This window comes from Mus caroli, unplaced genomic scaffold (assembly GCF_978045245.1).
Source record: "Mus caroli unplaced genomic scaffold, Mus_caroli_1 scaffold_1, whole genome shotgun sequence".
In the NCBI taxonomy this organism is placed as follows: domain Eukaryota; kingdom Metazoa; phylum Chordata; class Mammalia; order Rodentia; family Muridae; genus Mus; species Mus caroli.
Window position 1 is genome coordinate 110,837,056 of NW_028227256.1, and position 19,437 is coordinate 110,856,492.

Consider the following 19,437-nt stretch of genomic DNA (forward strand, 5'->3'; position numbering starts at 1 on the left):
CTCCGGCTGGGAGGGTGCCGGATGTCTGCGGCCCCAAAAGGGTGCTGCCTCAGCGGCTCTGTGGCTCCCGCCTGTCCCAGAAGCTGTCTGCCTCTGTGGTCCTCACTCTGACCTGTACAGACTAAGTTCGGCGGAGTCCCGGAGCCAAGATGGCGCTCCCTGCAGGGCAGGTCCCTGTCCTCTGGCTGGGAGGGTGCCGGATGTCTGCGGCCCCAAAAGGGTGCTGCCTCAGCAGCTCTGTGGCTCCCGCCTGTCCCAGAAGCTGTCTGCCTCTGTGGTCCTCACTCTGACCTGTACAGACTGAGTTCGGCGGAGTCCCGGAGCCAAGATGGCGCTCCCTGCAGGGCAGGTCCCTGTCCTCCGGCTGGGAGGGTGCCCGGTGTCTGCGGCCCCAAAAGGGTGCTGCCTCAGCCGCTCTGTGGCTCCCGCCTGTCCCAGAAGCTGTCTGCCTCTGTGGTCCTCAGTCTTACCTGTAGAGACTAAGTTCGGCGGAGTCCCGGAGCCAAGATGGCGCTCCCTGCAGGGCAGGTCACTGTCCTCCGGCTGGGAGGGTGCCGGACGTCTTCGGCCCCAAAAGGGTGCTGCATCAGCGGCTCTGTGGCTCCCAACTGTCCCAGAAGCTGTCTGCCTCTGTCCAGTTCAAATTTTAAAAGGCAAACGTCTGTCAAGTTTTTTTTTTAAATAATTAGTCACAAAATTAAGTATTTTCATTCAATGCCAAATATATATATATATATATTTAGCATTATAAAACACAGCAAATAAATTCAAATTCATGTTTTCAAATTTTTGGTATGTTACTCCTTGTAACTTTGGAATAATAAACTTGTATTCTGCAGAATTTTCATAAACCACATTATTATTATAATGTTAAACATACTTCTAACAGTATTTGAGCAGACAGTATCAATTTTTTAAAGAATAAACATCACTAAACCTAGTAATATATAATAAGAAATACAACCTTCAAAACCAACTTTTTTTTTGTAAAGTTATCTGTGCTCTTTGGGATTTCTCATTTCTTATGAATTCAATAATTGATTTCTTTAGGAAGCTATTTCCTCTGAATTGAAATATTTGCCTTTGGTCTTCTTTATGCTCAGAAAATTTAAAATTAAAACATCTTATTTTATAGAGCTTAAGACACAGGAGGTAAACAACTCAAAAGTATCAAGAACTCCCCAAAATGTAAAAGATGTAGGATTACCCTCCAAGTTCAAGTAAGGACTGCAGAAAGGAGACTCTGACTTGTCAAACTGCCTGCTTACATGCATGAAGTTATAGGACTGATTATTACTCAAAGTGCAGGTTAGGGTGTGCTTTTCAGCAATTCAACTGCCTTTGCAGCATTTCCATAAGTAACCCCTATTTATATTCCTATAATAATATAAATACACTCATTAGATCAATAGGTTGGACTTGGAAGGAAAGGTTAATTTGGTCTCTCATGAATCCTCTATCATGGGTAAATGCATGTTAATTTATCTCTTCCTGTAAAAACTTTCATTTACATTATAATAAAATACCTTGCAAAACCAACTGAAGGAAGAAAATGCTATCCTCTTAGAATTTCCAGTATACAGTCCATTATTCTTAAAAGTCAAGGAAGCAAGATCTTGAAGCAGGTCACAACATCATTTCCATTGACAAGCAATGAATCAGAACATTAATGTTAGAGGTCACCTTGTTTTGTTATATTATGCAGTCTAAAATTCTTTCTGAGGCATGGTTCTACTCAGAGTGTGTAGATATTCACATCTCAATTTAAATAATGAATATTCTACTCCACAAACGTGACCATAGGAAAGTATAAACTAGACAATTCTGCATCTATATATAATGTTACATCTGCATATGTGTATGAGAATTTGAGTGTGTGGTTGGTTGGGTGGGGGGAGGGTAGTGGTGGTGGTGTATAGACCATGGATAGATGTTGGGTGTACTACCCCATGACTCCCCAAATATTGAAAATATTATCTAGCCAAATCTAGTGCTAGATTGTTGCATTTTGATGCTCACCAATCTTTCTGCATTCACTTCCAATTCCTGCAGAAGTATTGGGGTTACAAGCATATGTACATCCACTAGTGAATTCTTAAATAGGTTCTGATGTTTGAACACATATGCTCATGCTTGCCCTCTGAGCCATCTTGTTACCTATGCCTTTTCATTTATATAGCACTATTCATGATAGCAGATGGATGCAACCAACATAAATGCGCATGAATGGATAAAGAAAATGTGATATTTATACACCATGAAATCTCCTCAGTCATGAAAAGGCAAAGTTTTCTTATCATTTGTGATGGTATGGATAGGTCTGGTACATACTATATTAAGGAAAATAATCCAAGAACATAAACATAAATACTATAGGACTACATATACTTGTGATTTTTTTTTCAAAAAATGTTTTCTTACAGAAGTAGAGAGTAGTAAAGCTGTCATCAAAGTTTGCGAAGGCAAAGGGAAAAAAAGATGGGGAAAAGTTAGTCAGTAGGTAAGGTGAGTAAGACATTTGGATTCTTTACTATCCAATAGGGTGACCATAGGAAACTGTACCATTGTCAATTGATAATCATGGCCATAGCTTGTTCCCTTAACAAAATAGAAAGGGCAACTTTTTCTTTTCCTTTTCCTTTTTCTTTTTCTTTCTCTTTTACTTTCACTTTTTCTTTTCTTTTCTTTTTATTCTTTACTTTTTTTTTTTACAGTCCAGAGGTCCATCCTTCCACTGTTCCATTTCCCATACCTCCTAGCCCATGTCCAAGAGGATGTTATTCCCCCACTCCACCAGATTTCCCCATTCCCTGGAACCCCAAGTCTCTAGATGGTTAGGGTCATCTTCTCTGACTAAGTTCAGACCTTGCAGTCCTCTGATGTATAAGTGCTGGAGGCCCTCATATCAGCTGGTGTTTGCTGCCTGGTTGGTGGTTCAGTGTCTGAGAGATCCCAGAGGGCCAGGTTAGTTGAGAGCGATGGTCTTCCTATAGGGCCTCTCCCCTCCTCAGCTTTTTCCATCTTTTTCCTAATTCAACCACAGGGGTCACAAGCTTCTGCCCATTGATTGTGTATAAATAACTGTATCTGACTCTGTCAACTGCTTGTTGGGCCTTTTGTAGGGCAGTTATGATAGGCCTGTGTTTGCAAGCCCACCATAGCATCAGTAATAGTGTCATGCCTTGGAACCTTCCCCCTGATACCAATTTGGATCTGTCACTGGACCTCCTTTTCCTCAGGCTCTTCACCATTTTTGTTCCTGCAGTTATTTCAGATATAAAAAATTCTGGGTCAGAGATTTTGACTGTAGGATGGCAACTCTATTCCTCCACTTAATGCCTTTTCTGCCTATTGGGGGTGAACTCATTTGGCCAATTAAATAAAGAACCAGGAACAACAGAGAAAGGAGATTTGCTCAATATGGTTACACCAGGAAGAGGATCAAGGAGCTCCAGTGACATCCCATCCAATTTCATCTTTGCGGTTCTGTCATAAGGCTTAGGTTTAAATAGAAAGAGAAAAATATATGATAGCATGATTAGCTTTCCAGTCCTAGTCAAGGTGTGGATATGTCCATTAACTTCAGTGTTTTCTGCAGGTGGCTCTAACAATCTCTCTGCACTGTATAGAATCTATCTGCAAGATAAGCTCCATCTCTGGCTGGCGCCAGGAACCAGGTTTTTATTTCATCAAGTATGAGACTCCTGGGAAAATCTTGGGGAAAAGTGTTTAAATAATCTGGTAGTCAAAAGGAAGGACACAAGGGTCCCTTTCTTCCTGTAAGTACCTAATTCTTGCATGTTTAAGAGTGCATAGAGAGTATTTACACTTTAAGTTCTTTCAACAATGTGATGGAACTTAATGTCTTTATTGTAAGAATTTTATTCTCTGAGTTGCTGTTATATACTGACTTCTCTCTCAGTTCTTTTTGATTATTTACTAATTCATTTATAAATTATTTACTTCCAGCTGAAAATAGAACTGCCACTGTTTTCAATTTGAGTGTCATTTGTTCTAGTCTACATTTTGGTGACTAAAAAGTAAATTTGGGGTAATTTTGTCTTTCTGTTTTTGCAGCTTCTATATTATATATTTTGTTATTTAATTTTTATCCCTTCTTGCCTTTTGTTGAATCAGTAGGGGTTTTGTTTTTTGGATACGGTTTAACATATTCCATTATGTTTGGGGATTTCTTAAATAGCTAAAACTAACCACAATACCCTGATCTATTTGCCTCGACCTCCAGAGACTTCTGGGATTTCAGTCATGTGCCATCCTGCCTGGATTATGCAGTGTTGGGGAAACAATCCAAGGACTTGATGTATTGCATGCTAGGCAAGCACTGGATTACCTCTACTGGGGTCAAAGAAGAGACCACAGAATTGGTTTAAAACAGTACATGTTTGAATGGTGATTTCTACTAAATTAAGGAATATTTCAAACAATTATCTGTATATTAATTTAAAAATAATTTATAAAATAAAATAGAAGCCTCATGCTCATCAGGAAGAATTGTATTTTGCTCTTTTCACATATCCATTCTCTCTCTCTCTCTCTCTCTCTCTCTCTCTCTCTCTCTCTCTCTCTCTCTCTCTCTCATTTCTTTTTTTTAAACAGGGTTTCTCTGTTGGATCCCTGGTTGTCCTGGGACTCACTCTGAAGGCCAGACTGGCCCTGAACTCAGAAATCCACCTGCCTCTGACTCTCAAGTGCTCTGCTCTCAAGGTGTGCGCCACCACTGTCCGGCTCCATTTTTCTCTTATTGAGCTGGTTGTTGTTGATGATGTTTTGTTTATAAATATAGGATTTTAACTATATTGTTTTGGATCCTTTAAACCTGGTTTCATACACACACACACACACACACACACACACACACACACACACGGAGGCCTACTGACTTAAGCCTCCAAGTGTAGTTCCTAGAAACAGAAGTTGGATTACCTATAAAAGAAACAAGTGCTCTTTTGATAAGTCTCTCTAATCCCACAAGGGATCTTTATGATAGTCACATATGACTTTTTGGTGGCTTCTGAAGTTATATTTTAGAGCTTGCTATATTATCAATGTAACAAAATGTAGAAACTTGACACAATGTAGAATCACCTGAGAAGAGATACAATGAGGCTGTTTAGATTACATTGGCCTGTTGGTATATCTACAAGTAACTTTTTGTTGATATTTTTTTACTCATCTCACTATGGGCAATAGCACCCCCCATGCTTGTGTCCTGGGTGGGGAAAGAACGGAGGAGGTGAGCTTAATGGCATCCATGTATTCATTAATTTATTTTTCTCTTTGCTCTTGACTGTGAATGTAATGTCTGTCTCTAGGAGCCTTAGGTCCCTACTTCTGGGACTTCCCATATGATGGACAGGAGCCTACAATATTGAACTAAAATAAATACTCCGCTCCCACAAGGGGTTTGTTTTGTCAGAATATTTTACCATAGTGACTTGAAAGTATTTGAGTTGATAAAAATAATTAGATTTTTTATGATAATATATAAATAACCACATTTGGTAGAACTCAGTAACCATTCTCATGGGCACATGCTTTTCAAAGCCTCCAATCAGGCCACGAGGCAACTCTCTTTCTTCCAATAAAAGAAAAAAAATTGAAGAAAATTTTAAAAGAAAAAAGTCATTGCTAAGGAATGTGAATAATAACAGGGAGTTTTGACATAGATCTATTTCATACAGCTTTTCTGACATTCTCTTGAGTCTAGCCAAGTCTAGCAGTGCTCTTTTAAACAACACTGTATGGTTAACCCATTCATAACTAAAAAATGTCTTCATCTGAAAGATTACTGCCTTTGTCACAATTTTGGGTACAAAGGATGGTCTTGGTATTTCTCTTCCAATACAAATTTAGAAGAATTTTAAAAGTTTATTTAAATTCAGAAATCTCTTTTTCTCTATATACTTTTACTGGTTTTTGTAAACTTCATATCATACATCCCAACCCTATACATTTCCTTCAAATTTGTCCTTGTGACTTCTCCCCCAAAGCAAAACCAAAGACCAGTCACCAAACCAAACCTAGCCAAACCACCACTGCTACCACCACCACCACCACCAGCAGCAGCGGCAACAGCAGCACACCATTACCAACCACCATTACCTCCAGTAGCACCACTGACAGAAGCAACATCAACAACAACAAAAACAACAAACATATAGTTGTGGAAGCTGCAGTGTATCAGACGTCCGGCAGGTTTAGACTGTGATGACTGACCTATTCATGAATCTCAGTAGTTCATAGATGGGTAGATGTTGAGAGGGCCTGCTCAGAATCCTGGGTTTGAGTCTGGATGGAAGCTGAGTGGGTCATCCCTCTGACTTTCTTGTGCCCACACCACCAGGGGGTAATTCTACTGTGCTGCCCAGAAAAGGTGCAGGGTCCACTCTTCTGAGTACTATAGTGGCAAGAGGTAGGACCATCTTTCCTGCAACCATACCATCAGAACCATTTCTCCCATGCTTCCCAGGTTGGGCTGGGTGCTTGAGATAGCTCTGCATGGTGTTTTGATATCAACATGGTCTGACATTCTAGCCTAGTCCATGTACATTCACATGGCCTTTGGTGGTAAGAGTGGCCTCAGGAATCAAGACAGATACAGGCTATGATGGAACTACCACGAACCAAGTTGCATTCCCTGTTAGCAGCACAACCCTCAGACATCCACAGAATCTCAGATGGCAGATTAAACCATAGATATTCACATAGCATTTGGTGGTATCTTGGGCCAGTACATCAACATAGATCCCAGGTTCAATAGCACCACAGGTCCAGAATCAGCATAGGCCACAGAGGATTGTTTGGTCCCTGAAGATATTTTGGACTCTGGCCAACAATATGGTTTGAGGCTGTAGCTAAGACCACTGAAACCCAGATGGCCTTTGATATCTACCCATTCCTAACCAACAATTCTCCAGTTCCACCTCTTTCCATCATACATGAACTCTGCAACTTCACTTTCTTTACCATCTTACTACTGTCTACTCTATATTCCCATTCTCTCCATCAGATATTTGCTCATTATAGTAGTACCCACTGTGGGGCTGCTAGGATGGAGCTTGGGTATCTTTCCCAGAAATCTCTTAAAAATTAGTATACTAAACAATAAAAAACATTCCCATTTACTACATGAGTGTAGATGACTATAGGGAACAGATTAGGAATCATATCCTCTGAAGCATGAGATATAGGTAGTTATGGGCTGTCTAAAGTGGGTGATGGCAACCCATCTCCAGTGTCCTGAAAAGCAGAAAACACTGAAATGTTAAGCAGGCCACATCTTATCTTCAGCCTCTCTCTCTCTCTCTCTCTCTCTCTCTCTCTCTCTCTCTCTCTCTCTCTCTCTCTTCTCTCTCTCTCTCTCTCTCTCTCTCTCTCTCTCTCTCTCTCTCTCTCTCTCTCTCTCTCTTCCTGTTTTCAATAAATGACATGATTGGTTGGATCATGATGTAAAATGGAGTGAGATTATAGTCGATGTAATATATAGGGTGACAGGGGAAGTTAGTTTTTGTGCTAAACCAAGATTTACTCTTTTTTTTAAATTTTATTAGGTATTTTCCTCGTTTACATTTTCAATGCTATCCCAAAAGTCCCCCATACCCACACCCCAACCCCCTACCCACGCACTCCCCCTTTTTGGCCCTGGAGTTCCCCTGTACTGGGGCATATAAAGTTTGTAAGTCCAAAGGGCCTCTCTTTGCAGTGATGGCAGACTAGGCCATCTTTGATACATATGCATCTAGAGACAAGAGCTCCGGGGTACTGGTTAGTTCATATTGTTGTTCCACCTATAGGGTTGCAGTTCCCTTTAGCTCCTTGGGTAATTTCTCTAGCTCCTCCATTAGGGGCCCTGTGATCCATCCAATAGCTGACTGTGATCATCCACTTCTGTGTTTGCTAGGCCACGGCATAGTCTCACAAGAGACAGCTATATCTGGGTCCTTTCAGCACAATCTTGCTAGTGTATGCAATGGTGTCAGCGTTTGGAAGCTAATTATGGGATGGATCCCTGCATATGGCAATCACTAGATGGTCCATCCTTTCGTCACAGCTCCAAATTTTGTCTCTGTAACTCCTTCCATGGGTGTTTTGTTCCCATTTCTAAGAAGGGGCAAAGTGTCCACACTTTGGTCTTCTTTCTTCTTGAATTTCATGCTTTTAGCTAATTGTATATTATATCTTGGGTATCCTAAATTTCTGGGCTAATATCCACTTAATAGTGAGTACATATTGTGCGAGTTCCTTTGTGATTTGGTTACCTCACTCAGGATGATGCCCTCCAGGTCCTTCCATTTGCCTAGGAATTTCATAGATTCAATTTTTAATAGCTGAGTAGTACCCCATTGTGTAAATGTACCACGTTTTCTGCATCCATTCCTCTGTTGAGGGGCATCTGGGTTCTTTCCAGCTTCTGGCTATTATAAATAAGGCTGCTATGAACATAGTGGAGCATGTGTCCTTCTTACCAGTTGGGACAACTTCTGCATATATGCCCAGGAAAGGTATTGCGGGATCCTCCTGTAGTACTATGTCCAATTTTCTGAGGAACCTCCAGACTAATTTCCAGAGTGGTTGTAGAAGCTTGCAATCCCACCAACAATGGAGGAGTGTTCCTCTTTCTCCACATCCTCACAGGCATCTGCGGTCACCTGTATTTTTGATCTTAGCCATTCTGACTGGAGTGAAGTGGAATCTCAGGGTTGTTTTGATTTGCATTTCCCTGATGATTAAGGATGTTGAACATTTTTTCAGGTGCTTCTCAGCCATTCGGTATTCCTCAGGTGAGAATTCTTTGTTAAGCTCTGAGCCCCATTTTTTAATGGGGTTATTTGATTTTCTGGAGTCCATCTTCTTGAGTTCTTTATATATATTGGATATTAGTCCCCTATCTGATTTGGGATAGGTAAAGATACTTTCCCAATCTCTTGGTGGCCTTTTTGTCTTATTGAGAGTGTATTTTGCATTGCAGAAGCTTTGCAATTTTATGAGGTCCCATTTATCGATTCTACATCTTACAGCAAAGCCATTGCTGTTCTATTCAGGAATTTTTCCCCTGTACCCATATCTTCGCGGCTTTTCCCTACGTTCTCCTCTATAAGTTTCAGTGTCTCTGGTTTTACGTGGAGTTCCTTAATCCACTTAGATTTGACATTAGTACAAGGAGATAGAAATGGATCAATTCGCATTTTTCTATATGATAACCGCCAGTTGTGCCAGCACCATTTGTTGAAAATGCTGTCTTTTTTTCCACTGGAAGGTTTTATCTCCCTTGTCAAAGATCTAGTGACCATAGGTGTGTGGGTTCATCTCTGGGTCTTCAATTTTGTTCCATTGGTCTACTTGTCTGTCACTATACCAATACCATGCAGTTTTTATCATAATTGCTCTGTAGTACAGCTTAAGGTCCGGCATGGTGATTCCACCAGAGGTTCTTTTATCCTTGAGAAGAGTTTTTGCTATCCTAGGTTTTTGGTATTCCAGATGAATCTGCTGATTGCCCTTTCTAATTCGTGAAGAATTGAGTTGGAATTTTGATAGGGATTGCATTGAATCAGTAGATTGCTTTTGGCAAGGTAGCCATTTTTACAATGTTAATCCTGCCAATCCATGAGCATGGGAGATCTTTCCATCTTCTGAGATCTTCTTTAATTTCTTTCGTCAGAGACTTGAAGTTCTTATCATACAGATCTTTCACTTCCTTAGTTAGAGTCACGCCAAGGTATTTTATATTATTTGTGACATTTGAGAAGGGTGTTGTTTCCCTAATATCTCTCTCAGCCTGTTTATCCTTTGTGTAGAGAAAGGCCATTGACTTGTTTGAGTTAATTTTATATCCAGCTACTTCATTGAAGCTGTTTATCAGGCTTAGGAGTTCTCTGGTGGAATTTTATGGTCACTTATATATACTATCATATCATCTGCAAAAAGTGATATTTTGACATCTTCCTTTCCAATTTGTATCCCCTTGATCTCCTTTTGTTGTCGAATTGCTGGGGCTAGGACTTCAAGTACAATGTTGATTAGGTAGGGCGAGAGTGGACAGCTTTGTCTAGTCCCTGATTTTAGTGGGATTACTTTAAGCTTCTCACCATTTACTTTGATGTTGGCTACTGATTTGCTGTAGATTGCTTTTATCATGTTTAGGTATGGGCCTTGAATTCCTGATCTTTCCAAGAGTTTTATCATGAATGGGTGTTGGATTTTGTCAAATGCTTTCTCAGCATCTAACGAGATGATCATGTGGTTTTTGTCTTTGAGTTTGTTTATATACAGGATTACGTTAATAGATTTCTGTATATTGAACCATCCCTGCATCCCTGTGATGAAACCGACTGGGTCAGGATGGATGATTGTTTTTATGTGTTCTTGGATTTGGTTAGCAATAACTTTATTGAGGATTTTTGCATTGATATTCATAAGGGAAATTGGTCTGAAGTTCTCTATCTTTGTTGGATCTTTCTGTGGTTTAGGTATCAGGGTAATTGTGGCTTCATAGAATGAGTTAGGTAGAATACCTTCCATTTCTATTTTGTAGAATAGTTTGTGAAGAACTGGAATTAGGTCTTCTTTGAAGGTCTGATAGAACTCTTCACTAAACCCATCTGGTCCTGGGACTTTTTTGGTTGGGAGACTATTAATGACTGCTCTATTACTTTAGGGAATATAGGACTGCTTAGATCATTAACCTGATCTTGATTTAGCTTTGGTACCGGGTACCTGTCTAGAAACTTGTCCATTTCATCCAGGTTTTCCAGTTTTGTTGAGTATAGCCTTTTGTAGAAGGATCTGATGGTGTTTTGGATTTCTTCATGATCTGTTGTTATGTTTCCCTTTTCATTTCTGATTTTGTTAATTTGGATGCTTTCTCTGTGCCCTCTAGTGAGTCTGGCTAAGGGTTTATCTATCTTGTTGATTTTCTCAAATAACCAGCTCCTTGATTGGTTGATTCTTTGAATAGTTCTTCTTTTTTCCACTTGGTTGATTTCACCCCTGAGTTTGATTATTTCCTACCTTCTACTCCTCTTGGGTGAATTTGCTTTCTTAGTTCTAGAGCTTTTAGGTGTGTTGTCAAGCTGCTAATATGTGCTCTCACTAGTTTCTTTTTGGAGGCACTCAGAGCTATGAGTTTTCCTCTTAGGAATGCTTTCATTGTGTCCCATAAGTTTGGGTATGTTGTGGCTTCATTTTCATTAAACTCCAAAAAGTCTTTAATTTCTTTCTTTATTCCTTCCTTGACCAAGTTATCATTGAGAAGAGTGTTGATCAGTTTCCACGTGAATGTTGGCTTTCTATTTGCCATTTTGTTATTGAAGATCAGCCTTATTCCCTGGTGATCTGATAAGATGCATGGTACAATTTCAATATTTTTGTATATGTTGAGGCTTGTTTTGTGACCAATTATGTGGTCAATTTTGGAGAAGGTTCTATGGGTTTATGAAAAGAAGTTATATCCTTTTGTTTTAGGATAAAATATCCTGTAGATATCTGTTAAGTCCATTTGTTTCATCACTTCTGTCAGTTTCACTGTGTCCCTGTTTAGTTTCTGTTTCCATGATCTGTCCATTGGTGAAAGTGGTGTGTTGAAGTCTCCCACTATTATTGTGTGAGGTGCAATGTGTGATTTGAGCTTTACTAAAGTTTCTTTAATGAATGTAGCTGCCATTGTATTTGGAGCATATATATTCAGAATTGAGAGTTCCTTTTGGAGGATTTTACCTTTGATGAGTATGAAGTGCCCCTCCTTGTCTTTTTTGATTATTTTGGGTTGGAAGTCGATTTTGTTAGATATTAAAATGGCTTCTCGAGCTTGTTCCTTCATACCATTTGCTTGGAAAATTGTTTTCCAGGCTTTCATTCTGAGGTAGTGTCTATCTTTTTCTCTGAGTTGAGTTTCCTGTAAGCAGCAAAATGTTGGGTCTTGTTTGTGTAGCCAGTTTGTTAGTCTATTTCTTTTTATTGGGGAGTTAATTCCATTGACATTAAGAGATATTAAGGAAAAGTAATTGTTGCTTCCTGTTATTTTTGTTGTTAAAGTTGGCATTCTGTTCTTGTGGCTGTCTTCTTTTAGGTTTGTTGAGGGATTACCTTCTTGTTTTTTCTAGGACATGGTTCCCGTCCTTGTATTGTTTTTTTTTTTGTTTGTTTGTTTGTTTTTTTGTTTGATTCTTTTTTCTGTTATTATCCTTTGAAGGGCTGCATTTGTGGAGTGATAATGGGTGAATTTTGTTTTGTCGTGGAATACTTTGGTTTCTCCATCTATGGTAATTGAGAGTTTGGCTGGGTATAGTAGCCTGGGCTGGAATTTGTATTCTCTTAGTGTTTGTATAACATCTGTCCAGGCTTTTCTGGCTTTCATAGTCTCTGGTGAAAAACCTGGTGTAATTCTGATAAGCTTGCCTTTATATGTTACTGGACCTTTTTCCCTTCCTGCTTTTAGTATTCTATCTTTATTTAGTGCATTTTTGATATGATTATTATGTGTTGGGAGGAATTTCTTTTCTGGTCCAGTCTATTTGGAGTTCTGTAGGCTTCTTGTATGTTCATGGGCATCTCTTTCTTTAGATTTGGGAAGTTTTCTTCTATAATTTTGTTGAAGATGTATGCTGGTCCTTTGAGTTGAAAATCTTCATTCTCATCCACTCCTATTATCCGTAGGTTTGGTCTTCTCATTGTGTCATGGATTTCCTGGATGTTAAGAGTTAGGATCTTTTTGCATTTTCCATTTTCTTTGATTGTTGTGCCGATGTTCTCTATGGAATCTTCTGCACCTGAGATTCTCTCTTCCATCTCTTGTATTCTGTTGCTGATGCTCGCATCTATGTTTCCAGATTTTTTTCCTAGGGTGTCTATCTCCAGCGTTGCCTCACTTTGGGTTTTCTTTATTGTGTCTACTTCACTTTTTAGATCTTGGATGGTTTTATTAAATTCCATCACCTGTTTGGTTGTGTTTTCCTGCAATTCTTTAAGGGATTTTTGTGTTTCCTCTTTAATGTCTTCTACTTGTTTAGCAGTGTTCTCCTGTATTTCTTTAAGTGAGTTAATTAAGTCTTTCTTGATGTCCTCTACTATCATCATGAGATATGCTTTTAAATCCAGGTCCCACTTTTCAGGTGTGTTGGGGTGCCCTGGACTGGTCGTAGTGGGGGTGCTGGGTTCTGATGATGGTGAGTGGTCCTGGTTTCTCTTACTAAGATTCTTACGTTTACCTTTCGCCATCTGGTAATCTCTGGAGTTAGTTGTTATAGTTGTCTCTGTTTAGAGATTGTTCCTCATGTGATTTTGTTACCCTCTATGAGCAGACCTGGGAGACTAGCTCTCTCCTCTGAGTTTCAGTGGTCAGAGCAGTCTCTGCAGGCAAGGTCTCCTCTTTCAGGGAAGGTGCACAGTTATCTGGTGTTTGGACCTCCTCCTGGCCGAAGATGAAGGCTCAAAATAGGATCTTTCCCAGAAGCTCTGTTGCTTTGGCCTGTCACAGAAGCCATTGTTTCAGTAGTCCACACTATCACCTGTGTAGACTACTTTCTGCGGAGTCCTAGAACCAAGGTGGCTCCCTCAGAACCTGAGGCAGAAGCCTCTTGGGCCGGGCAGACACCTGTGCTCTGACCAGGAAGGTGGCTGGTTGTCTGGAGCCGAAAATGGCGCCGCCTCAGAGGCTTTGTGGCTCTTGTCTGTCCCCGAGACTGCTGGCCTCTGTATTCCACACTCTCACCTGTGTAGAGTGCCCTCTGCGGAGTCCCAGAACCAAGCTGGCTCCCGTGGAACCTGTGGCAGAAGCCTCTCAGGCCGGGCAGACAGGTGTGCTCTGACTAGGAAGGTGGCCGGTTTCTGGAGCCAAAAATGGCGCAGCCTCAGAGCCAAGATTTATTCTTGTTTGTTTGTTTGAATCCCTGAAAATATCTGGAAAGGAATGTAGCTATAGCTAAAGATCACAGAGGCTTAGGCCTACAACAGGGTTCACTGCTATTGTTATGTTTGCTATAATAAAAATATTATCACCATGTCAAAAGTCTTTGCAGCATATGTTGTTGGCTATGCAGGAATTCTTGATTCTCAACTGGAGAGAGGTTTTTCAGGTGCCTCTCTCCTTCATATCTCCCAGTTTTCCCTGGCTTTGCTTCAGTTTACTGTGGGCTACCTGCCTTGCATGAGACTTTGTGTGTAACAGCCAGTGAAACTAAAAGATAAAGCATGACCAGAAACTTCCTTGTAATTAAGAAATAGTCTCAGCTGTTGTTTATGGCAGAGTGCAGACCCACACAACTACCCAAAGTGGTCTAGAGAACTTAGTGCAATCAAAAGTCTTCTAGAACATGGTGAGCCAAAAACAAAAACAGAATCTCTGGAATTTCAAGATTAGAAGTGAGGGGGGCTCTCTACAGTTTCTGGGCAGAAAATAATTTTCTACAAGATATACTGAGTGTATGGAATCTTCCACTGAGATGTCTAGACATACTCAGTCAGCCCACTGTTACCTCATCCTAATGGAAGGTTGACTCTTTCCACTACTAGGCTTATTTAAAAGTACATTTAATGTTGCAGGTCAGCTTTCAGTAAAACACTTTGTCTTTCAAAAGACATGGAGTCATTGCCTTGGTTTCTGTTTGAGTGGGTCAGAAAAGTGTTTGTGATAGTGAATGCATCCTTGCACCGTGCATCATAGCACTAGTTCCAGGAGTGACCTCTTCATGAGACTCTGTATTAGATATATACTCCTGTGTTTGAACTTCCATTATTTACCTAATGACCCCCTCTTTACTCTAATTAGTTGTTTATTTACTAGACTTACTTTTGTTTTAAATTTTGTGTGTTTGTGCATTTAAGTATGAGTTTCACATATGCAATCATTGTCTATAGATGACAGAAAAAGGATATTTGGTCCCTGGCACTGGAATTACATACACACACACACATACACACACACACACACACACACACACACACACACACACACACACACACACACACACCTCTATTCTGGTTTGATATAAACATTTTATCAATTGATAGCAAGAGGCAGATTTGAGTTTGCTTACCTCCCCTCATGGCAGTTTTTGTTTTAAGTTATTTCAACTGATTTTACTGATGTTTGCTTGGTTTTGTTACATTTATGTATAGCTTTTTTTTAAATTGACATGTTGAATGTGTGTGTGTGTGTGTGTGTGTGTGTGTGTGTGTGTGTGTGTGTGTGTGTAAATGGTGTTACCTTAGGTAATAGAGTACAGCTCTCCCATCTGGTGCCCAGGAATTGAGCTCATGTCATCAGATTGGAAAACAAGCATCTTTCCCTACTGAGCCATCTCACCAGATATTTCTATTTAAAAAAGATCATTGATGACGGTCCCTTGCAATGTACAAGGTAAAACTGTGGGCATGCCTTTGGTTGTCTGCTGTTTCTCAGTGTAGGAAAGAATTAATGCACGGGCTTCTGACAACTCCTTGGCCTCTACTTGGCTTATTATTCCAATTATTCCATCTGCTTTGCACTGTACTGCCCCATGCATTATAGTACATATTCTAGTTTCAGTTATGAACTGCACTTGGTAATGTACATTTTGTATTTTATGCTCTGAGGGAAACATGATGCAGTAACTTAACTATAGAAAGTAAAAAAAAAAAAAAAAAAAAGTATTCCCTACCATTCTTCTTTGTGTATGTAAATATTAAATTACTATATTATTATATCACTGGATCATACTGTTTGATTTTAAAATTACCATTTTACTTGCTGACTTTAATCATGAAAATTTATTCAGTGAATTTTGGCTTGGAAGATGGAGAGAATTTCTATCAGTTTCTTCATCAGTTACCCTAAATATACTTCTGCCATTTTGTAATACAAATTTATACAAAGTGGTATTCTTAGTATTGATAATTATAAACTAAAATACTAATCAATATTTACAAAACTTGAAGATACTACAAATCCTGCACTATCAAATATTTTTTCAACATTTTCTTTATTTCATTATTTATTTATTTACTCTTTCTTTCTCTCTCTCTCTCTCTCTCTTTCTTTCTTTCTTTCTTTCTTTCTTTCTTTCTTTCTTTCTTTCTTTCGTTAGCTTATTATTGCTTTCATGAGACAGGACTTCATTGTACAGCTCTGGCTTTCCTGAAAATAGCTATATAGATCAGGTTGACCTCAAACTCAGAGATCTATTTGGCTTTTTCTCCTAAGTGCTGGGATTAAAGTTGTTCACCACAACACAACAATTTCCTCATACAAAAATAATAAGCTCATCATCTCAAGAGTATGGAACCTTATATAAAAGCTTTTATAAATGTTAAAAATACATATAAATCAGATAATTATTTAAAACACATGACTTGTTATCAGTATATTTTTTTATTTTCTTGTCCATTGTATTTAAATGTGTAAATAAATATTTTTTTAGGCATAATAGAAAAGAGTTTAAGCAACACTATACAAGATGAGCAGAGGCCTGAGTCAAGCACTGCCTCAGAGAAGCAGTCAGAGTGCCCAGTCTGACAAAGAATCCAAATATTTATTTCATTTCACTGTCCAGAGTACTTTCTCAACGTCAACACAAATAGGATGTGAAAGCTTGTGTCTCTGGGGGACACAGTGAGCTGAAAAAATATTTCTTTCTTCTTTAGATTGTTTTTAAAACCTCCGAAAACCAAAGTTTTAATATAATATATATTGATTTGAAACACTTCATATTGCTTAGAAAACATATTGCTACCTTTTGAAGGGACAACTCTCCCTGACATTTGGGATCAAGGATATTTGAGCCATGAGTTTATTTTTTTCTTGAGCATCTGTGGACTTACTTGAGATTTGAAGGTGTTCCTAAATCAATACCTACACTCTGAAGATACTCACTCACCAATAACACTGCTGTTGCTTAATGCCAAATGAATTTTGACTTTCAAAGCCCTCGAAGGGACGGGAACTTCTAGCTTGTTGTGGTGCTCAACACATTTAGTTTATGAAAGTTGTACAGATCATTAGGAAGTACTTTTCAGTTGGATGCTCAGAGTCATCTATTGGGTGGAACACAGGGCCCCTAAAGAAGGAGGTAGAGGAAATACCCAAGGAGCTAAAGGGGTTGGCAACTCTATAGGAGGATCAACAATATGAACTAGCCAGTATCCTCCAGAACTGTGTCTCTAGTTGCATATGTAGCAGAGGATGGCCTAGTTGACCATCAATGGGAGTAAGAGGCTCTTGGTCTTGCAAAGATCATATGCCCCAGTACAGAGGAATGCCAGGGCCAGGAAGCAGGAGTGGGTGGGATGGAGAGCAGGGTTGGGTGAGGGTATAGGGGACGTTCAGGATAGCATTTGAAATATAAATGAAGAAAGTATCTAATAGAAAAAGTAAAATTGCCCTTTCTATTTCCCAGACTATTTTGTATTTGTTAGTTCAATAAACATTCTCACAATATAACTGAATCTTGCAGTGAGCAAATGAGAATTTCTGTGTCCAAGCAGTCAAGGATTTAGAATAACACCAGGCAGTTTTCAATTAGTTATAAATCAAGAATGATACAATTGATTGCATTTAAATAGGACAAGGTAAGACCTAGTAATATAGAAAGCATTGCTTTTTCTTCAGAAGACTGAAGGAGGATGTCAGAATTGTGGGTTAGAACCGTAACCCTCATAATAAACAACTGTACCTCACCATAAAAGACCACTGTAAAAACTAGAATGGGGTGAAAAAACTTTTAATGTTTTTGTTTTTTTGTTGTTGTTGTTTTTTGTTTTTTTGTTTTTTTTCCAGACACGGAGCGACATGAAACAGAATTGAACATTTAGAAGTTAATGTGGCTTAATGTGCTTATGGCTAAAGCACAGATTTAAAAAAGTTTTAATTTTTTTTTGGTATTTTGTTTGTTTGTTTGTTTGTTTGTTTCTAGCTAGTAGAAAGAATACAACCTGAACAATGATATTGTGTTATGAAGACATTCAAATGCAATTTTCCTTATATGTTTACCTTTGCCCTATGCAATTTGAGATTCTTCTTTCTGTGTATCTTACATTATTTTTAATTTTTCTTATTAAAATGTTTGTGACAAAAAAACATTCTTGGGTGCCATCACATACAGTGCATAAAATGATGGTGGGGGGGATGAGATTGCTAGAATGGAAACAAAGTCGTATTGATTACTAATTCTACTGAGAGTGGAGAAGAGAGGAGTGTTTCCTCCATCTGTTCTGTCCTCTCAACATCTTTTCCTGCCTGCCAATATTTTTTTTCTGTTTTCTATTCACTTATTGCAAGATCCTATGTTTATCCTCTAATGAAACTGATTTACAATGTTAGTAGAACTTAAATTTGATAGGACTGATAGTCACATGTTGGTTTGTTGTTTATGGATTCTTTTACTCTTAGGGTGTTCCTATATAGTTATATTAATTGGTATTTTAAAATCTATTAAAGGCCGGGTGTGGTGGTGCACACCTTTAATCCCAGCACTCAGGAGGCATAGGCAGGTGGGTTTCTGAGTTCGAGGATAGCCTGGTCTACAAAGTGAGTTCCAGCACAGCCAGGGCTATACAGAGAAATCCTGTCTTGAAAAACCAAAAAAAAAAAAAAAATAAATAAATAAAAATTAAAAAAAATGAAAATAAAATTATATATAGTAAATGGTGGCTCAATAAAGTTTTCTATTTTTGTTAAATTCCCTTAGTTGGTGAATAGTGGACTTCTTATTATTGAGATTTTCTTCCACTATTCCTGTACATTGCCACATGTCCTGTGGGTTATTATTGTAGCTCTTCTGAATATAAATGTGAATTTTAACACAGGATTCCTATACAAGTGAGCTAAAGGTATTTCATATTTGTGGCTAATTAAGAGAGAAAACATTTCAAGTTGCCAGTTAATTTTGAGCCCTTGGGTTAGAATAAACATCTAGGGGTACTATTGAATTTGTTCTGTGTGACTTAAAAGAATACTCACTCTGTGAGGATAGTGAAGTGACCACTGGAGAGTGTGGGGACACTGATAGACTGACTGCTAGAATTCTGAGCCAAGGACATGAATGCAATAGCTGGCAGCTCAGAACCCCAGACACAAATTAATACACAGTGATCCTGAAGTGCCATCCAGTTGTTTCAGGTCATAGACTGGATAAAGTGGAGAGAATGAGCTGAACTCGAACAATCATCTCTCTCTGTGTTCTTGCCTGTGAATGCAATGGGAAAAGAGCTTCAGGTTCCCTTTATCATGCATTTCCTGCCATAGTGGATAGTACCTTCAAAATGTAAACCAAAACAAACTTTTCCTTTCTTAGGTTATTGCACCACAGAAGCAAGTAATGTGTTTGGGAGACACAAATATGACTTTATCTAGTGTGAATTGTTGTGTAATTTCAGAAATCCTGAGATATGAGATTATTTTAAAGAAAATCTCAAGGGAAAGGCGGTGGTGGATCAATTGCTTAG